This window comes from Carettochelys insculpta, chromosome 8 (genome assembly GCF_033958435.1).
Source record: "Carettochelys insculpta isolate YL-2023 chromosome 8, ASM3395843v1, whole genome shotgun sequence".
Taxonomy (NCBI): Eukaryota; Metazoa; Chordata; order Testudines; family Carettochelyidae; genus Carettochelys; species Carettochelys insculpta.
Window position 1 is genome coordinate 14,669,268 of NC_134144.1, and position 14,425 is coordinate 14,683,692.

A 14,425-nucleotide genomic window follows, 5' to 3' on the forward strand; every position below is an offset into this window, starting at 1 on the left:
TACATCTAACATTTGAGCAGCTCGAGGAACCCATCTCCTTCCCTTTCCCCTTCCCAATGATCCATAAGCAGTGGCACTGATTCCAACATTGCTGAGAGGGTTGTGGGGGGCAGCCAGCCTGCCAACTCCTTCTTCTCTTTGAATTGCCAGCAAATTGGGAAATCCATTTTTCACCCAGCTTACCAGGGAGGAGAGAGTCTCCTGAGTCCCAGCTCAATGTCTTAGCAATGAGACTGTGTTTGGTTCTTAAGTCTACTGAAGACTTCCTGTGGGTTCTTGGTCAAAACATGTAATCTTGTCATTCCCCCTTGTAGAACAGGAACAACAATCCTTCCTTTGTTTTACTCCTTCAGATTGTAGGTTCTCTAAAACTGAGTCTACACTAGGCCCTAAAGTTGATTATAGATACATAATTCCAGCTATAGCAATAGAAACTCTCCCATCAACCTCCCTTACTCCTTGTGATACTGATGAGTACAGGGGTCGACTGTCAACCCCTGATAGTTCAATTCTGCGTGTCCCCACTAAGTGCAAGAAGTCGAACCTTGGAAAATTGACCTTAATGGGGTCAATCTTCTGGGTAGTGAAGACCTAAAGTGAGACAAGGACTCTGACTTCCTTTGTTTGTGTAGAGTCCAGCAGGGTGAATTCCTGACTTCTGCTGGACTGGCTAGGTATCACCATAAAAGGAATAAATAATAAACCAATTATATCCTATAAGGAACATACCAACAAAAAATCAAGTTAGATTTGTACACTCTGAGGCTTTCCAAGTTGGCCTACGAGTGGTTACCTCTCCAGTATTGTTCCATAACTGGCAGGAGGGAGCGAGTAAGATGCCAGAAATGCCCAGCTCACAATGGGAAAACATGGGTATGCCTCTTAGGCCATGTCTACACGAGCCCCAAACTTTGAAATGGCCATTTCGAAGTTTACTAATGAAGCGCTGAAACGCATATTCAGCGCTTCCATTAGCATGCGGGCGGCCGTGGCACTTAGAAATTGACGCGCCTGGCCGCCGCGCAGCTCGTCCCGACGGGGCTCCTTTTCGAAAGGACCCCGCCTACTTTGAAGTCCCCTTATTCCTATCTGCTCATGGGAATAAGGGGACTTCGAAGTAGGCAGGGTCCTTTCGAAAAGGAGCCCCGTCGGGACGAGCCGCGCGGCGGCCAGGCGCATCAATTTCAAAGTGCCACGGCCGCCCGCATGCTAATGGAAGCGCTGAATATGCGTTTCAGCGCTTCATTAGTGAACTTCGAAATGGCCATGCAAATGGCCATTTCGAAGTTTGGGGCTCATGTAGACGTAGCCTTAGAGTCATATCCCCCACCTTCCATGGGAGGGCAAAGGGGCTGCTATTCTCCTTGGAGCAGGCATGCTACTGAATTGGAGGGCACAGTGAAGGAAGTTATTGCTGAGATGTGAGCTGGGTTCCTTTCATGGTTTAGGTGGCACAGACAGCAATCATTTGAGTACCACTGAATGGCTTTGGAATGAATACAAAAAAGCAGACTGTTCCACTTATTTCTGAAATTGGATGCAATCATATCTGTGAATCACACAGCAGCAAATCACAGTAATCTGCATTACAATACGTTATTCTCCTGCACTACCCAACTCTAGTAGACCTCAGCAGCAGAAACGCTCCTCCGTGACCTGTACTGTATTTTGCCTGTGGCTTAGAGCTATACTGAAGCAATAAGCTACAAAAAAAAAAAAAAAAAAAGCTTTCTGCTGCAAAAAAAAGAGCAAATGACAACAGGAGTCAGGCTCAACTTTTGCAAGATAAGCATCTTCTTGTTCACAGTTTGCATAATTAGATACCATGAATAGGGTATTTTTTATTGTTCTAAAATACTCTTTATTTAAATAAGCTATTCCATTAACAGCATGACTTTTATACACCCATTAGTGAGGTAGACAGGGCAGTGACTGAGAATAAGGTATCTTTTAGTTAACACTCACAAATAAAATTCAATTTTCTTCCAACCTCTTCTCCTGTTCCCAAATGCCTGAGGCGCTATGGAGCTAATCACTGCTGGCTTTGGTGCTTTCACGGCTGTTGCCTAACCAAATATAATGGAGTGCGTAGGTTGAAAGGTTTTATGAGACAACCCAACCTGCTCCCCTTCTTCTATCCCCATCCCTCTCTTGAGGACCTTTGCAAACCAGGAAGAGCAAAAATCACCGTAATCATGGTAAAGATGCAGACAGGTGGCACTAAAAGCAGAGTTTTTCAATGCTAAGTTCTTCAGGCCAGGGGACATCTCTTTGTTCAAGATACCTACAGCACCTAATGCAATGAGACCAAGGCCTCTAGGTGCTACCGCAGTACAAATACATAGTGTCAGAACCTTGAAACTAATCACCAATAACATTTCCCTGAAATGAACTTTTTTGACACAAAGTGATTTTATTTGGTAATATGTAGATTGATTGTTATTCCTCAGCACAGGAAAATGAGCCAGCCATATCTAGGATAGCCTGTGGATTGTACACAAAAAGGGCAATCAGTCTGAAAACATCTGAAATGCTGCCAGTTATCCTAAAGCAGGGATGAAGGCCTACGCTGAGTGAAAAGAGGTTGGTGAGGGTGAGATTTCCTTTGCATTGCGTTTCAAGGGTTTGTTAGCACAGATTGATATGAGTTTACTTGACCACCAGTGTAGTAGATGCTCTACTTTAGTTTGAGTGGTGTCATTTCAGTTTAGCTTAAATCTTTTACTAATCTGCTAAACTGAAACAAAGCCTGTCTTAAATTAAATGACTGGAACAACTGTGTAAACAAGCTGCAGATCAGATCACTCTGTCAGTCTAAGTTATTAAATATTATATAACATTTGTGTTATGGTAGCACCTGCACGTCTCAACCAGGTTAGAACTGGATTATACTAGGCACAACAGAAATACATTGTAAATGACAGCCCCAGAATTTACAATCTACAAGGGACCTTACATTCTCAGGAACACATATAGACAGTGCCTTTCAGCCTAAAATGCTTTAATGAATACATACAGCACACAACGGTTTCAGGCAGGAAAAAGAGGATCGCATACCCAGTGTGAGTTGTAGGAGGAATTGAGAAGGCAGTGTATAATTAGCCAATTAGAACTTGGTCAAGCCATCTGAGATCATATTGGATCTGGTCAAAACTCAGAATTTTGATTCCATGGGAAATTCCAACCCTTTGAAATGTCCTTTTCTCAGAAATTGGGATGCAGAATCTGAATTTTGAAATTCCCCTCAAAACAAACCTTATAAAAAATGTGTTGGGGTCATCTGTGGTAGGTACTGTGTTTCTATATAAATATGTCCTTATTTAAAAAGTTTCAATCACACAGATAAAACAAAGCCAGTTGAGCCCATTGAAATGAAATGTTCCAATCATTATTGCATTGAAAATCTGAGCGAAATGGAGCCATTCCCACAAGACATCTTGATTTCATTGCATCAGCATTTTCCTGTGGAAAACTGTTCTGTTGGGAAAATTTCCACCAGTTCTAGTTAACAACTTACTCTGTGGTGAGAAGGGATGTGTCATGGAATGTTTCCCAACCTTTATTTATATTACAGTAGCACCCAGAAGCCTCTGTCAAATTTGGGGCCCCATTGTACTAGAGTCAAGGCATTGTGAAACACAGAAATAACACATGGTCCTTGTCATTTTTTTTAAACTTTCAACAGAAGATGTCACTCTGAAAGAAGCCTACTGTGGCATTAGTTTAATCTTAATCCAGAGAGTCAGTGACTCTCCAGCACCCACGCTTGAAGTGGGTCTGTCCCATGAAAGCTCATCACCCTAATACATTATTTTGTTAGTCTTTAAAGTGCTACATGACTGCTTTTTTGTTTTGATAGAATACAGACTAACATGGCTACCTCTCTGTTGTAAAGGGAAATAGAAATAGAAATAGAAAGGTCTCTTCAATCAGCTGGCCTTACCTTTCTGTTTCCATCCCTTCTGCCCTAATCACGCACAGCATTCTGTCTCTCTCCTGTTTGAAAAGAAAATGGGTGTGAGTGAGGAAGAAGGAAGGAAGGCATTTAGGAACTGGCTTGTATATTAATTACTTTTTATATGGGGGAAGAATGTGTGCAATAAGAAATCTGTTCTCGAGATCATTGTTGCCTCAGTGCTTGAGAGGAAAGACTCTTATACTAAGAATTTTACCCCTTTCCCCTACTCATTCAGATTGGATATTGTCCATTTAGTTTATATGAAATCCAGGTGTTCTAAATCTATGGACTTTGTCCAGGCATGATTGCTAGAGCCCTGTGTGGATACAAAATTTGTATCCATATCCATAAAAATGAGCTGCGGATATCTGTGGCTGCAGATACCCATGGATATAAAGCAGATACCTGCGCATTTGTGGAGTTCTACTGATCACAGTGAATGTCAATGCATATGTAAGAGAATCGTCAATCAGTGTGGTGTGTATGCACAACAACTCTGTATATGGGAGCATTTTGACCCCAAAACCCCCACAAATATCGAATATTCCTCTTTACTTCTGGACACTATTTCCAAAAATCAATTCACTGAACAACTTTCCATTAGGTTAACTGGATCAGCTGTTCTGTCTGGGTTTATTAGAAGCTTGTTAAAGCAGTGGGACTCCTGTTATAGATTAATTCCTTGGAAGCCATTTTTGTGATGCTATATTGAAAAAGATTCAGTTTACTCATAGTAAAAGCCATCTGCTGTGGTATGCCTGTTTGTCAAGCTGTATGCTCCGCTTGTTTCCCAAACACACAGTCTCTGCTGATCTTGGAACTGGGCTCTCATTCCCTAAAAATATCCTTCTACTACTTGAATTAGAGAAGAATTTCTTCAGCAGGGAGTTGTGCTGGGTTCCTTATTCTCTGTGGGCCAACTGCCAGGGAATAGCATTAGTCACACTTGCACAGCCAGCCAATATAGTTCAGTGGATAGATTATTGAAAGCTACAACGACAAATCAAGACCTCTCCTGTCAGAGCTGTGTGGATGTCAAAGGTCTCAAACGTGATCTGTGTCATCTTTCCTCTGTTGGCTTTGGGGGTCAGCAGAGCCTCTGTAAGCAGCACAGCATGCTCCTCAGGGGCAACTCTGAGCTCATTGTAGAAGGTGTGTCACCAGAACTTCTCCATGTCATCCCAGTTGGTGACAATACCATGTTCAATGGGGTGTTTCAGGGTCAGGATACCGCTTTTATTTTGGGCTTCATCACCAACATAGCTGTCTGTGTGAGTGTCATGGGGCAGTCACCTGCTTCAGGAGGATAAGGAGTTCAGAACTAGCCCTGGGAAAGGGCTGAGACTGTGAAGCCAGCATCTGAAGCAATTAGCTGCCAGTTAGGGCCCAGCTGGGGCTGTATAAATAGGGGCTCTGGGAGAGGAGGAAGAAGAGTCTTGCCCCAGCTGTGGAGCATGAGGAACCTGGCTGCCAGGGAAGCTACAGAAGGTACCTGAGACAGAGCAGTGCTGGGGAATGGCAGGCAGAGGTGGGGAGCTAGGCCCTGATCCCACTCCCAGCCTACAGGGCCTGAGGCAAGGCCTGAGGATACTAGGCTGCTTCCCGATAGTCCAGGGCAGGAGAAGACAGCAGAGCCACAACCCCTTGCCAATGATGAATGTCCATTTCAGATTGCAGTTTGCCCCTGAGGCAGGGGCTAGATGACAACTACAACAAGGTTGGTATAGGGGCTTGCGTTCCCAAGCCCAGAGTGTGGGTCACTGCCATGGGACAGCAGTCTGAGAGAAGGGTTTTGTGGACTGGGAGGAATGCATGTCCTGATATAAGTTGCTGGAGAACAGAAGGCAGATAACAGCAGGTGATGCACACCAGGCAGAAGAGGGCCCTCTGGGGGGCTGGATTGAGCTAGTTCCAGAGGGACTGGCATGAGGTGCCACAGTGGTGAGCCATGACCTAATTACAGTGCATGTGCGTGACTCAAACGTAGCTCAGAGCATATGGATGTAAATTGTAGTAAGGTTTATATCTTGAGAGACACTTGTCTACTTGTATTAATTAGACATACATTAGAAATTATTTTGAAACCTTGACCATTGGGCTGGGATAACACCTTTCAGACAAAACAAGAACTAAATTTGGACTACCATAAGGTAAAAATATATGTCCTGCCTACATTACAGTTGCCACCCCCAGCAAAGCAGCAGTAGGTATGAATTATGGTTGCCCTTTGTGATGATGTAAGTAAAGAAGGGCAAAAAGAAGATGCGGCAGGGGTGAGAAGCCATATTTTCTCTTAGCTGAGTGCTTGGACAGCAACCTTGGAGAGAGTCACGTGCCACCCAGCTGATAACCAGAGCTCTCACAGCTGACCAGAGTCAGCAGCATGTGCATCTCTTGGTGGTGTGCTTCTGCACATGCCTCAGTGCACATAAACTTTTTTCCATCCCTGCAAGGAAGAAACTTAGAGGGAACATTGGTGAGATGTGCTTGTATGTGAATGTGATGTTCTGTTGTTGAGGAAGAGACTGATCTGGCACAAGAGAAATCTGAGAGGAGATTCTGGGGACGTTTGGCTTGTCTTAGACTGACTGAGAGAAGAGTCGTATTTCTAACTTAAAATGCAAAAATGTTCACATTTTTCCGGTTAGAATCTAAATGCTATACATGTTCCTCGCTCCCCCTGCCCCCGCCATTAGGACAGAAATGTTTTGCTTGTCCAGAGATGTGCCTTGAGATTATTCTCCCAGAGACAGCCAAGTACTTTTCTAAGATTAAATTTTTCAAAGAAATTCATGATTGTGGATGGCCAACGTGGGGCATCTTAAAAGGGCTTGCTTTTCCAAAGTTGAATGTTCAACACTTTCTGAAAACCAGAAGTATTTAAGATGTGGCAAGTTGGGCACCAAAAATCACTTTCTGAAAAATCTAGGCACTCATGTTTACCTTCTCTAATTGAAGTGTCCTTCGTTTTTGAAAGCTCATGACAGATCAAGGCTGCTGTTGCTCTAATTCCTCTTTGTTTTCAAACACCAACTTCTCCCATTGTGGGGGTTTAGTCAAAATTAGTTTTATAGCAGGGGAAGGAGAGAGAGAGAAAGAAATCCAGGTTAGAACTGATATGTGGTCAAAGCTGGTTTTTAACCAAGTGAAGACCTATAGTAGAATATCCTGGCTGCTCTTTTCCCCTTCCCAGAAAGGGCAGATGGAAATTGTGTACCAGAAACATCAGATGTTTAGTTGCACATCACAAACCTTCACTGGGTAACTCAGTCAATTGTAGATACACAATTCTAGCTATGGCAATTGTGTAGCTAGAATCAAGTTATCTACAATCAGCTTACCTGGCTGTCCTCACAGAGTGAGGTCAACAGAAGAAACTCTCCCACTGACCTCCCTTATGCCTTGTGAAACTGAGGAATACAGGGGTCAAGTGCTGATCCCAGATACTTCAATTTTGCACATTCCTACTAGGTGCCCAAAATCAAACCCTGGAAGATAGATGTTGACTAGGTTGATCTTCTTTGTAGTGAAGACATCCTTTCAGTTGACTTAGTGATAACTTCTTTTCTGTAATGTTAGTGAAATCCAGTAACACTAGCACAGCAGTGAGAAAGATCAGGTGCTAGGCTGAGGGATCTGTCTGGAGACAGAGTACGATATTCAACTTACTGGGCCTTGCCTGTTTGCATTAGAAAATTATTTTTAAAATTTTCCTCTGCTGCTGCCACTATTTCAATTCCCCTCCCCCATTTCACCTTGGTATCAATGGGGACACTACTGAAGGCCAAGCGCTGGGTATTGCAAATGTTTTAAGTGGTCAGTTATGTGGGCTTGCCTTGAACAAGGTTAGAAGACAAGTACCTTAATATGCAAGAGCCTGTCTGGAGCCCAGACTCTACTGGTATCACTACTTCTCGCTGCAGAAGCACCACTCAGCAATCCAAACAAAGACATCTTAGCATAGATGTAGCCATGTTCTCTTTTTTTATTTCATGGGTCTGCTCTGAACTATTTCTTCATTTTACCCATGGATAATGCTCTGTATTTCAAGAGTAAAATAGTCCCTCCTGCAATGAATGAATTCCCACTCTTGAACTGTGATGAAAGATGAAACTGTGCAAACAAAAATCAAGATTCTGTGCAAACAAAAATCAAGAAGAAACATGAAAGTGGAGTAGGATCATTAGATACTGCTATTTTTTTTCACATAGCCATCGTGGTGTGTTTTTTTAAAAAATTATACAGCTTTCTCATACACAATGCCCTTTGGAAACAACTTCCCTTACTACTACTGTACTGTTGCTAGGACTAGGGATGGGCCAACTCGTCTGGCTTAAATTCAAGCCCACTCAGCCAGTACTGGTTTGAATATTGGACTTGTACTTGACTCTTCCTTTAAGACACTGGTGAAGGCTGGTTGGGGCAGGGAGCAGGGAGTTGAAAATAGTTGAATAACAGCAAATAATATAGGGAATCCAGAGTGAAAAAATGCCAGTGTGAAAGAAGAGTGTAAAAAGGAGAAGAGAAGGGATGTGGGAGGAGGGGGTGCAAATGGTATGGGAAAGGAAGCAGAACTGGGGGAAATTTTCTACAGGATATGAATTGTAGGTATAACACAATGGGTGCCCACAAAGTCAACTTAGCTTTGAGGGTGGATCCACTACAGCACAGACTTTTATTTTGCTATTAAAAATGCAAGATTTGAAGAGCAATCCAGTTTTTGCACCCTAATGCCCCAAATTACAGGGAAAGTGTCCTACTCTAGTTAATCTGACAGGCCCAGCAAGCCCAAAAAAAGTGGACTTCAAGTGATTTCCCCAATATCTGAGTAACCTCTGGTCTCCCAAGAGACTGGTTCCTGGGGCTGGTTATTATATCAAGTTGCCATGGGTGGCAAAATAGCTTTTGTTCTAGTCAACAGGTTGTGTGAGAGCATCAGGATGGGTCGGCTTTGTTCACTGACCCCATGCAATATGCAGGCAGCTTCCTTTGGATTTGGCCACCCAGTATTAAATGTTTTCAATTCTTATTTTTCGAATCAGAGCAAGATCTTTTTAAGGGGGTGATGGGTGCCTTAACCCACTGTCCCTCTCAGTTAGACTCATAGAACCACAGAATGCTAGAATTGGAAGGCATCTTTCTTCATTAGCTACCAAAAGCTCCAGCTGTTGCCCATAGAGCACTAACACATCTCCAGGATGTTCTCCATCTTTAGATGACCAGTATAAAATTCCCTGTGGTATATTTAGCTGTGCAACTGTTAATTCTTTTGCTTTCTGGGTACTATCCTTTGGAATCTGGGACCTTGCCTTCTGACAGGAGGCAAGTAAGTCTGAGTCATAGTGCATCAGTTTGTGCAGAGAGGAGGAACAAACTTTTTTTGCCTATTAAGACCTTGTTTCTTCTTTACTTTAATCTAAACATAGTCAGACTGAAAGTATAGGGCAGGCTGTGTGTGTACAGGAACATAAATCTTTAATCATTCATTTAACGTTTAGCGAAAAAGCTATGCCTACTTGTCCAATTATTCGTTTGTTTATTTTTGAGACAGGCTTCATTGCCTCTCTCCAATAATTAGCTTGCACGGGGTCACTGTCTCTGTCCCAGAAGCCTGTACGAGCCTTCTTGTTCAGTAGAGTGGAAGATGGAACACAACTTTTGTCTTGCCTTTTTAACCCCTCCAGTTGTTATGGCATGAAAAACCCCACAGTGGAAAGGAGCCTTCATGGAAAGAAATAACTAAAATGTTAACATGCTCAGTAAGAGGCAAGTCCTATGGCTGTGGGTGGTGGTATGGGTCCTCTGCAGAGATCTTCAACAGCAGCATGGGATCCTAGAGAGAATAGGACTGCCTGTAGGGCTGACCAATATAGAGGGACTGGGATAGTGAATCAATGATTCTGCAGATCCACTGGTTTCCCCTGAGGATGGAGAGACAAGCCTAGTGTAACCTTCATTACAGGGCTCAGAGATGAATGACAGTCTAGAAATTAGGACACTTGCCTGGGACACGAAAGGCCCTGGTTTAATTTCCTGCTCCTCTCCTGAATTCTTTTGTTACCTTGGACAAATTGCTGAGTGCTCTTCTACAGTGGCTTGGCCAACACAGCTCTACTGGCAGAGCCTTGGAGACAGGCACAGTGTGTGCCACAGGAGTTCTTCAGTTGGCCCAGCTCAACCTCTTGCCACATGACACAGCTATGCTGAAAATAGAAGCAGTCTGACTACGGCAGCTGGGAGGTGACCTTTTTCCCACACTGAGTAATTGTGCTGGCAAGCCTCTGTAGTGTAGACAGCCCAGTACCTCAGTCCTCCGTTCTACAGATAATAACAAAGAGCAGCACTTCCCAATGGTGGAGAGGTGTGGTTGGGATAAACCACATTAGAGAAAGAGATGAGTGTGGATACCATGGAAAGGGAGACCAGATAAATGCTTGAGATGACTGATAGGCAGTAGCCACTACAGGACAACTGAGGATTTGCCTCCCATCCCACACCTTTTGCAAACTTCCAGGCTGTGGACTGATGTGTTTGGCTCTACAGAAATATGCATTTCTTTCCATCAAGGCTACTCTCATCTTAGTGACTACAGAGAAGGGGACTATAAAATTATTTGAATACAATTACAAGTATGCAATTTCCATATAGAGATGATGTCGCTCAGCAATTAATTACAATCACAAGCATTAATCCCTTCTGTTGATCACAAAACTGCCATTTATCCCAAGGACTACAAGATAAAGCAGACCTTTGGAGCCAGTTCAGTAATACAAGTCTAGCAAAATTGACCAAACTCATTACCTAATAAGACAGTTCAAGCCCCACCCAATGGTCTCTAGAAAGTTTGAATTCCAGAATAATTGAATTGAACATAATTTCATCCATTTGTGTGGGCTTCTGTGAAGTGGAAGATGGACAAGAGGTTTTATTTCATTCTGGCTCATTTAAAGAAATCCTAGACTTTTCTCTAATGATCTGATTACTGTAAGTTTTCAATATGACATTTCTATAAATGGTATGTAGGGACTGCCTGCTATTGTTACTCATCATGTACGCTAATGGAAGTTCTCAGTACGAGTCGGCAACTTGGTTTTACCACCATTCTAGGGACCCATTTTCCACATGCAATAAATGTAACTGGTTTGCTAAGTACCCAGCGGTTACATACTGAAACTTTCTACTTTGTGCGTTTAGTCATAAAAGCTGGAGATTTTACTCACTGTTCGTTTGCAAAGCTGCCTTACACCAATTAAACCAGCTGTGGTATGGAAATGAGTCCCTGTGTCTTCTACTGGCATCTGCAATGTTGGTTAAAAGGTTGGAGAGCTTCATCCACACCATTTCCAAAAGGGAGAAGTATCACAAATTGCAGCACGCTTTCTTCTCTGGCTCTTTGTAAAGTTACCGACGACGCCCATCTGTCTACACGCAGCTTGCTATGGAATAAGCGAAGAGTGCAGTAATAGCTGGGTGGGAGCAGAGGAGGGGCAGTCCTGAGCTCAGAACAGAATGATGTGCCTTCACTGTGATATACTGATTCCATTCCACTAAATCACAAAGCTGTCTCCACTTTCTTCATCCCATCTGAGCGGCTGAAGAAAAAGCCATGGAATTGCAATCGCTCACTGCAGCTGTCAGGAAATGATACTAATTAGTTTAATTTGCAATAACACAAAGCACTTCACTCTCCAAATAATTTAAGTTAGTAAGTCAGATTTCATATGACAATAACACGTCAAAGAGTATCTGGAGCACTGATGGCTTTAACCTCTGACACTACTGGAGCACATCAAAAAGGGTTTGTCCCCTATTAATTTAGTACCTGGTTTTGAAGGAATTAGTTGATAAGAAGCAGTGGCTCACTTATGAGATTAAAAACTGGCTCATGGCTTGGAATATTTTGCAAGGCAGTGTTGAGGAAAAAATTGCATTTAAAATAAAAAATTCCTCCCTCTCTGACGCTCTTTATTATCTGTAGACTTGGGAATGAGGCAGATGAGCAGGAGGAAAAAAAACTTTCTACCATCAGTATGGCAGCCCTGGTGTGTTTAATTTGGGTTGCACATAGCCCCTGAGATTATTCAAACTGGCACTATGAAATCTGAATTTTCTTTTTGACATTTATGCTCTTGGCTTAATTTTTGCATTTACCTGGAGAGAGAAGCAGAATCCCTCAGTTTTCATAGTGTTTCTCATGGGTTTCAATTTCTGGCTCGTGTGAGGTGGAACAGTCCTGCTAGTTTCAGGACTAGTGTGGCAGACAGGTGCTTTAGCTCATGCGTATGAGCTCATCCAGCTCTTCACTGGGTGTCTGTTGAGCCTCAAACACTCTCTCTCTCTCTCAGGGACCGGGAAAGTTTTTCTACATGGGGCCAAGGGTAAGCCACGAAGAGGGATATGTGTGTGTGAGGGAGAGAGAGAGAGAGAGATGAAGGGGGAATTCATTATAAATCCTTCAAAAAGGTTAATATTGGTTGTGGGTGTTGGCCTGAGCTGCCTCTTCTCTTTGTCCCCAGTTACTTGTTCATATGTGGCATTCATGGTGCTGTCTTACAGCTCTGTTTTGGAGCTCATTTGCATAGGTATTTGGGCAACCAGTTATCCATGTTGCACTCTTGCATGCCTATTTGCAATGCACACCTACATGCAGGATTTGCTCGTGCAATTGCTTACACCTTTTTGAGAGTCTGACACTGTTGTAGGTCACCCAATAATGCACAGCAGTTTGGAGGCATGGCATGTAGTTGAACACCCGTGCAATGTTCTCCTGGCACTGTTTCCAACTTGAAAAAAATCACAAGTTTGGGAACTCAGGTGTAATGATGAACTGTTGCAGTCAGCAGCTGCTGTTTGTAGGGGATTGCAGGTGACCCCAAGAAGGATGAAGCTCAGTTCCTAGGGCATTCCGTCAATAATGCAACCTAAGCAGCTTGAACCCCCACCCAGTAACCTGGGGCAATCTTACCCTACCTTCTGGGTACCTGTAAAGGCGGTTTTTCCCCTCTCCTAAACACAGATTCTGAGATAGAAACAGCTTAAGAATGGTAGCTTAACATAAATTTACACAGCAACACATGCAGTATTGCTAAACAAAGCAAAGGAAAACTCCATTAAGCAAGGCACTGTCCCCAGTCTGCTGAGCCAAGTCCCTTGCTTAGAGTTCTTTATCCACACGCCCCACTTATAGAATGTACCTCCACCTCCTCTCACAGTGCAGTCTGTCCATGTGACCCCAGAGTTCATAGGTACATCAGCATAGAGTCTCTTACCACACAAGAGCAGAATCACCTGCAAGCTGCTTACCTGCTGCTCCTGCCAGTTGTCCCTTGCCAGCCGCTTGCCTCCTGCCCTGCTGCCCACCCCTGGCACTTGCCCATTGCTCTCTGTTGGCCACCTCTGCCAGCTACTTACCTGCTGCTCTCCACTGGCTGCCCCTGCTGGTCACTTGCCTGCTGCTTTGTGGGTTTGGGTGTAGCAAAACCCTCTGATTTCCACTCTCACTGGCTTCAGCTGCCATTGATTTCAGCTTGCAATGGCTTTAGCTCTGTGCCTAGTCACAAGAATCTCAGTATCCACCAGGGTTGAGTCTCACAGAATAACTACAGACCCCAACATTGATCTGGGCTTTAGTTCTATCTTTGAATAGTGGGAGAAGGGAAGAACTACTCAATCCAATTTATGGCTACATGGCTAGAAAGCTCCCCACCAACTGGTTCAACCAATACTCACACCCTCCTTCTGCTCCACCATGCTCTTTTGAGGGGAGCCCTGTGTGATCCACATCCAACACTATGATGATGGCTGCCCTGTATCCTCCCAATAATTCAAACATTGATGATAGTAGACAATTCCTTCACTGGATGATAACGTAAGAAGTGACTTTACAACAACAAGTTGTTTACAATAGGCAAAACACTACTGCTTCATCTGCTACCCAGCAGGTCTTGCAAGGAAAGCAACTATTTACACAGACACACCCTGAAACTCTTCCCACTTCCATGCAATTGGTCAGTAAATAACTCATTCCTCAAATTTCTGCTTCCACATTCCTGTCAACTGTAAAGACCCTGTAAAAATAGGCAAAGCCTTGTGGATTCCTTAACAGGCTGAGCACTGTAGTTTTTTTGGTGTGGCAGGCTGGGAGTTCTGTACTGGAATGACTGGGGGAAGTGGTAATGAATTAGACATGAAGATGGATAATGCCATCAGCCTGGCAGCCCACATATCTGCCATTTGGATATGAAATTGAAGTTAGTTTATACTGATTCCATATTTGCATTCCTCAATATATTTTAGAGCTTAGTACTATGATGCAGTTTTGCCTCATTGACCCTGAGGTTTTGTTAGTGGGGTATGGACAGCTAAGACTTGGATTTGGGAGAAGTAGCGGGCCATTTAAGTGTGTGGGATAGGCACTTTAGGTGGGTAAGTCTGATAAAATCAGCAACAATTAAATATAACATTAAT

General features: G+C 43.4%; 1 long non-coding RNA gene across 1 annotated transcript in view; it reads right to left on the reverse strand.

Annotated features, from left to right (window-relative positions):
* Positions 1-14,425, reverse strand: part of LOC142017124 (uncharacterized) — an 88,950-nt gene that overhangs the window by 35,356 nt on the left and 39,169 nt on the right. Inside the window, exons 2-3 of the long non-coding RNA XR_012646450.1 lie at positions 11,179-11,589; positions 3,944-3,996 (exon numbers count right to left, since the gene is read on the reverse strand). This is a non-coding gene — a long non-coding RNA (uncharacterized LOC142017124). The remainder of the gene's footprint in view (positions 1-3,943; positions 3,997-11,178; positions 11,590-14,425) is intronic.